The following is a 10,290-nucleotide window of genomic DNA, read 5'->3' on the forward strand; positions in this document are numbered from 1 at the left end:
CTCCAAATTTTCATTCAATGGCCTCTAAGATGAATAGCTTTGTTGGAAGACCATGATGAAGTGGATTGGCTCAGTGACTGAGGTAATGGGAGTAGGTGTGTCAGAGACAATGAGTTTGGCTCAAGATAGAATAGGCTTCAGAGCTGTTTGCTATGAGTCATTTGAGACTTGAGGGCACATAACAACCACAGTGTAATTTACTCATCATAAAGTGTATCCATTTAAAATAATTTTTAGTATATTTACAGAGTTATGCCTTTAGTCTTCTTACCTATGTTCTTAAGGCTCTATTTTTTTTACCTTATTTCTGACTACTTTCACTAATGACAGGTTATTTTCTTGTCTGCTTTTTAAATTTTGGTTTTCATGTCTATCCATAATATTGTCAGTAATAATATCCATAATAATTGACAGGTAGGTATTATTTCCTTCATTTGGACATGATGATCTTCCACAGCTCAGCTAGTGGATTTGAACCACATGCTTTCTTAAGGCTTAAATTGAGCAAATAAGTTAGTTTAAAGGCTATGGTATGCCTGATCCAAGCCATATTTTCAATTGCTTCTTACCATCAGGCCACCAGAGCTCCCTAATATTATAGAAATAGAAGATCCCAAAAGAACTCCAAACATCTGTTGTCGCTAAGTACTGTTGACTTGATTACAACTCACATGACTCCAGGAACAACAGGTCAAAACCTGGCCATCTTCATGATATCTGTCTGCCAAACTCTAGCCTCTCCTCCTTTGGGTTAAGCATTCAATAACTATTTATTCATGTTAGGAAAATATCACTTCTTTCTCTCCCTGACATGGGTATGCAGGTCTAGGACTACTAGACACACCTTTTAGGGGCTGTTTTTCTCATCCTGGCCCGTCTACTTAGGTTTTCAAAGTAGACTAAGAAATAAACAAAGGGTGTTCTAGTTGAGAGCATGTGAGAGGAATCTGAAAGGAGAGTTTAGATTGGGGAGATTTCTGGAAAGAGGGACAGCTGGGAAAGGCAGATAAATCAGGAGTGTCTAGTAGTGCTAGGCCCGGAGGGCTTGAATTCACCCAGTGGTTCTGTAGAGGAAAAACCTGGTGAACTGTTTCCATGAAAATCAGCCAAGAAAACCCCGTGGGGAAGTTCTACTCTATAATACAGGGGATGTCATGAGTCCAAGGCTGATTGAACAGCAGTCGAGCTGGCATGGATACAATTGTTGATAGATGCCCTCAAGTCAAGCATAACTCATAACGACCCTATGAACAACATATCTGAACTCTGGCCTATCCTGGTCACCTCTGACACACTTGAGCCCATTGGTGCAGTCACTGTGTCAACCCATCTTGTTGAGGGTCTTCCTCTCTTTCACTGACCCTCCAACTTTCCAAGCACAATGTCCCTTTCCAAGGAATAGCCTTTCCTGGCAGCACACCCAAAATATGGGCAGTGAAGTTTTACCATCCTTGTCTCCAGGAGCACCCGGGCTGCACTTTCTACAAGACATATCTTTTTCTTTTGGCAGTCCTTGAGATATTCTCCTCTCCAACACCACAACTCAAAAGCATCAAGTCTTCTTCTGCCATCTTTATTCACTATCCAGCTCTCTTCAGCAAGTAACTGAAAAGACCACGGCCTGAATCAGACACACTCTCGTCTTCAAACTGGCATCACTGTCCTTAATAGTTTGGAGAGGTCCCTAACTGTAGTCTTTTCCAATGCAACATGTCTCCTGATCTTCTGACTTCTACTCCCAAGGATGCCAATTGTTAATCCAAGAAAGATGCAATCATTGATTGTGTCAATATTTTCTCCATCTATCATGATGTTGCTTTCTGGTCCAGTGGTGAAGACTTTTGTCTTCTTGATATTGGCATGTAATGCATATTGAAGGCTGTAGTCTTGAATTATATGCAGCAAGGGGTGCACAAGGGGAATAAAACCTATCACCTGCTTTGAAGAGTCAAATGTGGAGAAGAAATTATTATATCAAGGGGGAAAAGGTACAGGCTTTGGAATAAGACAGGTCTAAGTTTGAATACAGCTCTTCTACTGACTAGCTGTGGGTCCCAGAAATTAGTCTCTGTTTCTTTATCTTTAACATAATTGTTGTTAATTGCTACTGAGTGGGCCCTTCTGTAGGAAGTGCTACAAGTCGTCTTCACTTTCCACGGGCCAGGTTGTGTCATCTGTATAGCTAACAGGTGATGACTTAGTTCACAGTGGAAAGAAGTGAGGCCAGGTTCTGCACCATTCCACCATCTGTTGGTAGGGTTGGCAGTTGAGATCCACAGAGTTTCCATCAGTCAGTGAAATAGATTGCCAGGCTTTTCTTCTTAGTCTTCCTTAGTCTGGGTGCTCTGCTAAAGCATAGACAGTATATAGCAACACACAATCCTTGAGTGACTGATGCACACAGTGACTTCACATGTGGTGTATTGGTTGGGAATTAAACTTGATCTCCTGGATCTAAACACAGTTGAGCTGGTTTTGGCCTATAGCGACCCTTCATTGGGTATCTAAGCAGGAGTTGGGAATCATTCTCCTAAAAAGCCAGTCATGGATTCAAACCTTCACAGACATGCAGCTTTGGGGTTACTGATAGAAGCCAGCGCCTCCTCTCCTAATACCCACCTTCCCAAGGACTTCACCCTCGGGCTAAACGTTCCCAAACTTGAGTGTCCATCACAACCCAGGCTCCCAGGTGTGTCTGTGGTAGTAAACTTGGGAAAATCAGTTTGCACACTGGCATGTGAGCTGTGTGTGCACGTGCATGTGCACACACACACATACCGTGAGCATCTGTGTGTGCGCCCACGCTTCGTGCTTGGGTGTGTATTTGTGTACATGCGCAGAAGCTACTTGTCATTATGCAGCTAATGGAAATACTGCCACGGATCGCAACTCTCAATTAGCTCCTGGGGCGATTGCTGTGACAGCCAGTTACCGAACAGCAAGGCCTAAAGGAATGAATTAATTTGTAGTACACGGCAGTTAGAGTCAGCACGTAAGGAACGGGACTCGACAGCCAGAGGCCCTGATTAGCCGAGCTGAGGACCATATGGCACCGCGGGTACCTGAGAGGTCTCTCCTCTGTGGCTCTGGCCTGGGGAGAGAGCAGAGAACATCTGGGAACTGAGCAGAGCTCAGGATCACTCAGCCATTAACTGCCTGCACAGCCCATCCTCCTCAGGGGATGAGGGGTACTAGCTGGCACACGCCAGAACCAGGTCCAGGCAGGTGCCAGGAGCAGGGACAAGGTGGTGAGGCCTTGTTCTCTCTCTCCAAATAGAACATTCTGGCCCACTCATTATGGCTGGAGTGAAGACCAGGCAGCTTCCAGGATGGACTCTTCATGAGCCATCTATGGCCAGTAAAAGCCCAAGGGTGCCAAAGTAGGACAGACACCAAGTACAGGCGGTCCCTGACTTTCCACTTCCATTCTGGGGATTCTGTCAAATGTGAGTTAGTTCTGACGTAAGAAGAATACCTCATTCCACTCCCACCCCCATGTTATTGACCTTTATTATCAAGTTATTTATCAATGTAAGATAATTGATGCCTTTGAGCTGTGGTGCTGGAGAATAGTGTTGAATATACCATGGACTGTCAAGAGATCAAACAGGTTTGTCCTGGAGAGGGTGAAGCCAGGCTGCTCCCTGGAGGGAAGGATTCTGAAACTTTGTCTGACATACTTTGGACATGTTGCAAGGAGGGACCAGTCCTTAGAGAGGAAGAGTGTTTGGGAGAGTGAAGGGACAGTGCAGGAGAGAAAGACTCTCAATGAGATGGATTGATTCAGTGATTGGGGTCATGGGATCAGGTGTGTTGGAGACATTGAGGTTGGCACAGGATAGAGCAGAGTTTAGGGCTCTTGTACATAGGATTGCTATGAGTTGCAAGTGACTCATTGGCACATAACAACAACAATATTTATTTGCTTTTAGGAATTGGTAGGAGAATGAGAACAACAGCAATTTATGCACTGCAACGTTATGCATGTTGTTGTTTTTCAGTACCATTGAGAAGGAACTCATTTATAGCTGACCTTCTAGCAAATGTGCAAAGGCAGTAAATTATACAGGAGGAGATTTCCCATTTTTCTCCTTCAGATAACTGGTGGATTTGAACAGCATACCACTGGGTTATTGTTATTATGCTGCAGAAGGTCAAGGACTGTAGTCTTCAATATGGATTGAAGCTCAATATCAAGACGACAAAGATTCTCACCACTGGGCCCACTGGCAGCACCGTAAGGGATGGAGGAGGGATTGGGGTTGTTAACGATTACAGTTTGTTCGGCTCCACAATCAACAATCTTAGTACCAGCAGTCAGGAAATCAAAAGATGAATTGCATTGGGAAAAATCTGCTGTCAGGGACCTCTCCAGAGTCCTGAAAAGCAACAATGTCAGTTGCACCTAATCCAGGTCATGATCATCACAATTACTTGTTATGCTTCAGAGAGCTGGACAATGACTAAGGATGACAGAAAAAGAATCGATGCCTTTGGGTTGTGGGGCTGGAGAAGAGTCTTGAACATACCATGGATTGCCAAGAAAGCAAATAGGTCTGTCTTGGAGAGGATGAAACCAAGTTCTTCCTTGGAGGCTAGGATTTTGAAGTTCCCTCTCACATACTTTTGAGCACGTGGCCAGGAGAGACAGATCCTTGGAGAAGGGCATCGTGCTTGGAACGGTGGAGTGACAGCACAGGAGAGGAAGACCCCGGATGAGGTGGATTGATACAGTAACTGGGGCAATGGGAGTTGGTGTGTCAGAATCAGTGAGAATGACTCAGAACATGCTGTACATAGGGTCACAGGGAACTTGACATCATATAACAACATGTGTCATCTAGTTGCCTATGACTCATAGCGCTTTTGGGGATGATAAGTGGCTCTGGTGGAACCAACCATACCCATGGAGACAGAGCCATATGACACTGCTTAAACTGCCTGGAGCCAACCACTATGAGGGTGAGTAGTTCCAGATAAGGGAGAGATTCTTGGCTGTGGGCTGTACCAGCACCCAAAAGACATCCATTAGACTCTGATTGGAAACAGCACAAAGAAGAGGCCATACCAAAAAAAAAAAAAGGAAAAAAAATGCTCGCCTCTTGGGGAGTCTACTCTTCTCCCACTTTCTTGTGCAGAGTAAACCACTGAAGAGTAGCAGCATATCTGGAGCTGGCCTGTAGCTGAGGGAAGATGTGGAAATGGACTCCCCATAGCAGCACACAGAAACTTGAGTGGAAATCACCAAGAAGGACTAGGAGATGGTGCGAGAGATGCTCTTAATGGCCTGTCCTGGGCTGTCTTCTTTCTTGGAGTGCATTTGACTCCTAGGGACTCTGTGTCACCTGACACCACCACCACCATTCCTGTGCTTTTGTTTATTCATCTGCAAATGTGGCATAGGAGGGACTCTCCAACCTTACTTGAAATTCTGCAAACATGCAAGAAAAAAACAAACATTATTTAAATTCTTGCTCCATCTTTCCTCCTCTGCTTAACATAAAGAATTTTTTTAAGAATAATGTTTTAAAAGACAATCATGTTTGACAGACAGAAATCACCCTCAGTGCTATGTACTTTTCCCCTTCAATGCTTTTCTTCCTCAAATGGACTTTGTTAACCTCCCAGAAGCAGTCATCAAAATAAAGCAAGGAAACACTGCAGGTTCAAAATTAGGAAAGGAGTATGTCAGGGATGCATACTATCTTCCTACCTTTTCAATTTGTATACAGAACAGACCATTCTTTTCAGAAGGCTGGGCTTTATGAGAAGGAATGTGACATCAGAATTGGACAATCTGCATTATGCAGATGACACACCCTTGCTTGCCAAAACTGAGGAGGACCTGAAGCATTTACTACAGAAGGTCAAGGACTACAGTCTTCAATGTGAATTGAAGCTCAACATCAAGAAGACAAAGATTCTCACCACTGGGCCTGTGGGCAGCACCATGAAAGATGGAGAAGACATTGAGATTGCTAACAGCTTCAGCTTGCTCAGTTCCACAACCAACACTCTTGGCACCAACAGCCAAGAAATCAAAAGACTGATTGCTTTGGGCAAAGCTAGTGCCAGACCTCTCCAAAGTGCTAAAAGCAATCATGTCAGTTTGGAGACTAAGATGTCCCTGATTCAGGTGAGGATCTTCACAATTGCCTGCTATGCATCAGAAAGCTGAACAATGACTAGAGTTGGAAGAATTGATGTCTGTGAGTTGTGTTAGAGAAGAGTGTTGAACACATCATTGACTGGCAAGAGAACAAACATTTAACCTGGAGAGGGTGAAACCAGGCTGCTCCTTGGAGGCAAGGGTTTTGACGCTCTGTCTCACATCCTTTGGGCCAGAGACCAGTCTCTGGAGTGGGACATGCTTGGAAGGATGGAGGGACAATGGAGGAGAGGAAAACTCTGGATGAGATGGATTGACACAGTAACTTGGGTAAGGGAAGTGTATTTGTTTGAGAGAGTAAGACTGGCTCAGGATAGGGCAATATTGAGAACTATTATACATAGGGTCACTGTGACTTAACAGGCAACTTGATGGCACATAACAAAATAACCTTCCAGAAACTTTCACCTCTTTTCTTCAACTCCTTCCAATCCTCCAACCTCTGACCACTCCTCTTTTTTACAAAAGACCACCAGAGCGGAAGGAAACCAGAGGATCATGGGAATACATCATAATCACGCTTATATTCCATGGACCAATATCCCTCAGTCCTGTATTTAAAAGGGTTTTATTTCCTACTGCCATGGATTGAACTGTGTCCCCTAAAGTATGCGTATGTAAGATGTAATATGGGTGTTGTGTAACAATCTCCCAATATCTGACAAACTAAGTAGTCCAGAAAGGGTTGAAAGCAATGCCCTTAATTCCATCCAGCCCTGAGTCAATATAAAGGAGCTTCCCTGAGATATGGCCTGTGTGTGGTTTGTCTCACAAGAGATAAAAGGAGAGAAAAGTAAGCAGAGAAGTGGAGGGACTTCAGAATCACCAGGAAAGAAGGCCAGTAGGTGTGGAGTGTGGCCTTTGGATCCAGGTCCCTGCTCTGAGAAGCTCCTTGACACAGGGAAGGTCAAGGTGTATGGAGACCTCCAAGGAATGCTGGGCTCACAGATGCTACAGGACACTGGGTGTCCTTCAGGACCAACAGAGAAAGCCTCCTTTCTCTGAGGGCTGGTACTTGAATTTGGACTTCTAGCCTCCTAAACTATAATACATTTCTGTTTGTTAAAACTATCCACTCGTCGTATCTCTGTTATATTGTTACTGCATACCGTAGAGTCAGAACCGACCCATATCTGACCCTCCGGTGCGTTTTCAGCAGCAGTTAATCACATCGGAGACTGCCCATCCTTCTCCTGCAGAACAGCTGGTGACCTCGAACCAAGTGCCTTTGGGATTGCAGTGCAGCTTCTTGCCACTAGGCCACTAGGGCTCCAGCCGCAATATATGACTAAGACACTTGCCTCTGCTTTACTTGTTGTTGTTGTTATGTGCCATTGAGTCATTTGCGACTCATAGTGACCCTATGTACAAGAGCCCTAAACGCCGTTCTATCCTTTGCCAACCTCGCTGTCTCAAACACATTCATTCCCACCACTCCACTCACAGAATCGATCCATCTCATGGAGGGTCTTCCTCTCCTGCGCCGTCCCTCCACTCTCCCAAACATGCTGTCCCTCTCCAAGGACCAGTCCCTCCTTGCAACATGCCCAGAGTATGTCAGACGAAGCTTCAGACTCCTTGACTCCAGGGAACATTCTGGCTTCATTCTCCCTCTCCAGGACAAACCTGTTTGTTCTCCTAGCAGTCCATTGTGTAGTCAACACTCTTCTCCATCACCACAGCTCAAAGGCATCAATTCTCTTTCTATCGTCCCTATTCACTGTCCAACTCTCCGATGCACGTAATTGCAAAGACTATAGCCTGGATCAGGCACACCTTAGTCTCCAGCCTGAGGTCGTTGCACTTCAGTACTCTTGAGAGGTCCCTCACAGCTGACTTTCCCAATGCAATTCGTCTCCTGATTTCCTGGCTGCTGTTACCAAGAGTGTTGACTGTGGAGCCAAGCAAACTAAAACTGTTAACTATCTCAATCTCTTCACCATCCATACTGATGCTGCCAATTGGCCCAGTGGTGAGAATCTTTGTTTTCTTGATATTGAGCTTCAATCCATATTGAAGAATGCAGTCCTTGACTTTCTGCAGCAAGCGCTTCAGGTCCTCCTCAGTTTCAGTGAGCAGGGTTGTGTCACCTGCATAATGCAGGTTGTTGATGATTCTTCCACCAATCCTGATGCCACATTCCTCCTCCTACAGCCCAGCGTCTCAGATGATCTTTTCTGCATACAGATTGAATAGGTTTGGAGACAAAATACATCCCTGACGGACCCCTTTCTTGATTTTGAACTATCCAGTGTCTCCCTGCTCTGTTCTGATGACTGCCTCTTGCTTTTATTAACAATCTCTAATTTTTGTCCAGTTGTCTGTGTTCTGAGGCCTCCGTGTTCTTCCCAGTCTGGTTTCTTCTTCCCTACTCTCTGCTGCTTTTTTCCTTCAATGAGAATCTAATCAGTTCACCCAAAATCTCCATCCCTTTCCTAACAGCATTAACACCTTTCACTCCTGCAGCTCCTCATCCCTCACCTTTGTGATCCTGTCCCATGGCACCACCCTCCTAGCTCTCCTTCCCAAATCACCCCTCTCACCATCATTGGCTTCTCTCTCTCCTCCTGCCCTTGAAAGAAACATACTTTCTCAAGTTCTTCCTTTGTTTTCTTCCTCTTCCTTTCTACTTTCTTCCTCTCCCTTGACTAGTCTACTTCCTCTTGAAGCCTGAGTGAGCTTCTGAAAACAGAAAATGGCCACATGCTCATCTCTACCTATTTCATATTTGCAAAAACGTGTCTTGAACTATGAATGGTACATTTCTTACCTCTTGCCCCAACTTTTTGCAAAAGTCTCTCCAAATCCAGCCTATTTTCCTCCTAATTCAACTTGAACATGCAAGCAGTCATAACCTCAAAGTTCAGCTCTCTGTCACTTTCCTTCTCAACAACTTTCAATGGCTTCTCTTTTCATCATCTTGTTGTTAGGCGTCATAAAGTCCAGGATGACTCATGGTAACCCTGTGAACCATAGACCTGAACCCTGTCTGTCTTCTCCTGTGTTGTCCTCACACATCCCTTGGTTACATCTTTAAGAGTTCACTTTTAAGAGGAGTTTGATTTAGAAGTTTGACTTTGGTTTGTGAAGGATTTTTTTTTCTTCACATTTAACAGGACAATTTCCTTTTTTTAATTGATTATATCAGTAACTTCTTCACAGGAATAATAACATTCTCTTACATTATCATAATTCTAAAAATCAGAGTATTTAATGTTGCCAATTCAAAAGTGGGCAGTTCAAACTCACCAGCTATCTTCTCTGTGGGAGGGAGATGGACAGTCTCCTCTCTACAATTCCTGTGCCTCTGAAACCCCCCTGGAGGGTCAGCTATGAGGGGATTCTGAGCTGATGGAATGAGGCATAGTAGTAAGCCAGTGTGTAGAGTATTTGAGACTTAGGTCAAAAACCTAAGCCTCATTCAGAGCAGAACCTTCAGCATCAGAAAATTTGCATTTGAAAAGGCATACAGATCTGCCCAAAACTGTGGAGAAACCAGAAAACTTGTCCTTGAAGGAAAGACCAGCCAGAGGAAAGAAATAGTAATCGTTTCACTTCATTTTCTTTTCTTGCTTTTTCCTAGCAAGCAGTTGACCACTGGATACACTGAGGCAGAAAAAGTTAATGCCCATCAGAGGAACTGCCTTCCAGGACTGGAAGTCAATGGGAGCTGGTGAGCAGACAGTCTGGTATGCTGGCTTGTAGTGACTACATAGGGCCACATGATGAGTGCAAGTGGGAATGTAGGACCATAAAGATGGGCTGTGTTTGGACATGTTCCATTGTCATGTTTCTTCCCACGGAGAGGCTCAGGAAGTCTGAGGATCAGGAACAGGGAGTAGAGGGCACTGAAGTACAAGAGGTTGAGAGACAGGGAGACACCTGCCTGTGGACATTGCTGGGAAACTGTCTGGATGGGGAACTGTATCTTGAGCCATTTGTGATCTTGCACTACAATCTAGTTTTTCACTAATCACCAGGAGCTCTGGTGGCCTAGGCTGTAGGGGATGATGCTGCTAATCCAAAGGCCATGCTTCTCTGGTAGTTCAAATCTACCTGTGGCTCCACAGGAAAAAGATGGGAAGTCTCCTCCCATGTGACTCACACTCTTAGAAACTCAA

The sequence above is a fragment of the Elephantulus edwardii genome, unplaced genomic scaffold, assembly GCF_000299155.1.
Source record: "Elephantulus edwardii isolate Elephantulus edwardi_28Jun2011 unplaced genomic scaffold, EleEdw1.0 scaffold00037, whole genome shotgun sequence".
In the NCBI taxonomy this organism is placed as follows: domain Eukaryota; kingdom Metazoa; phylum Chordata; class Mammalia; order Macroscelidea; family Macroscelididae; genus Elephantulus; species Elephantulus edwardii.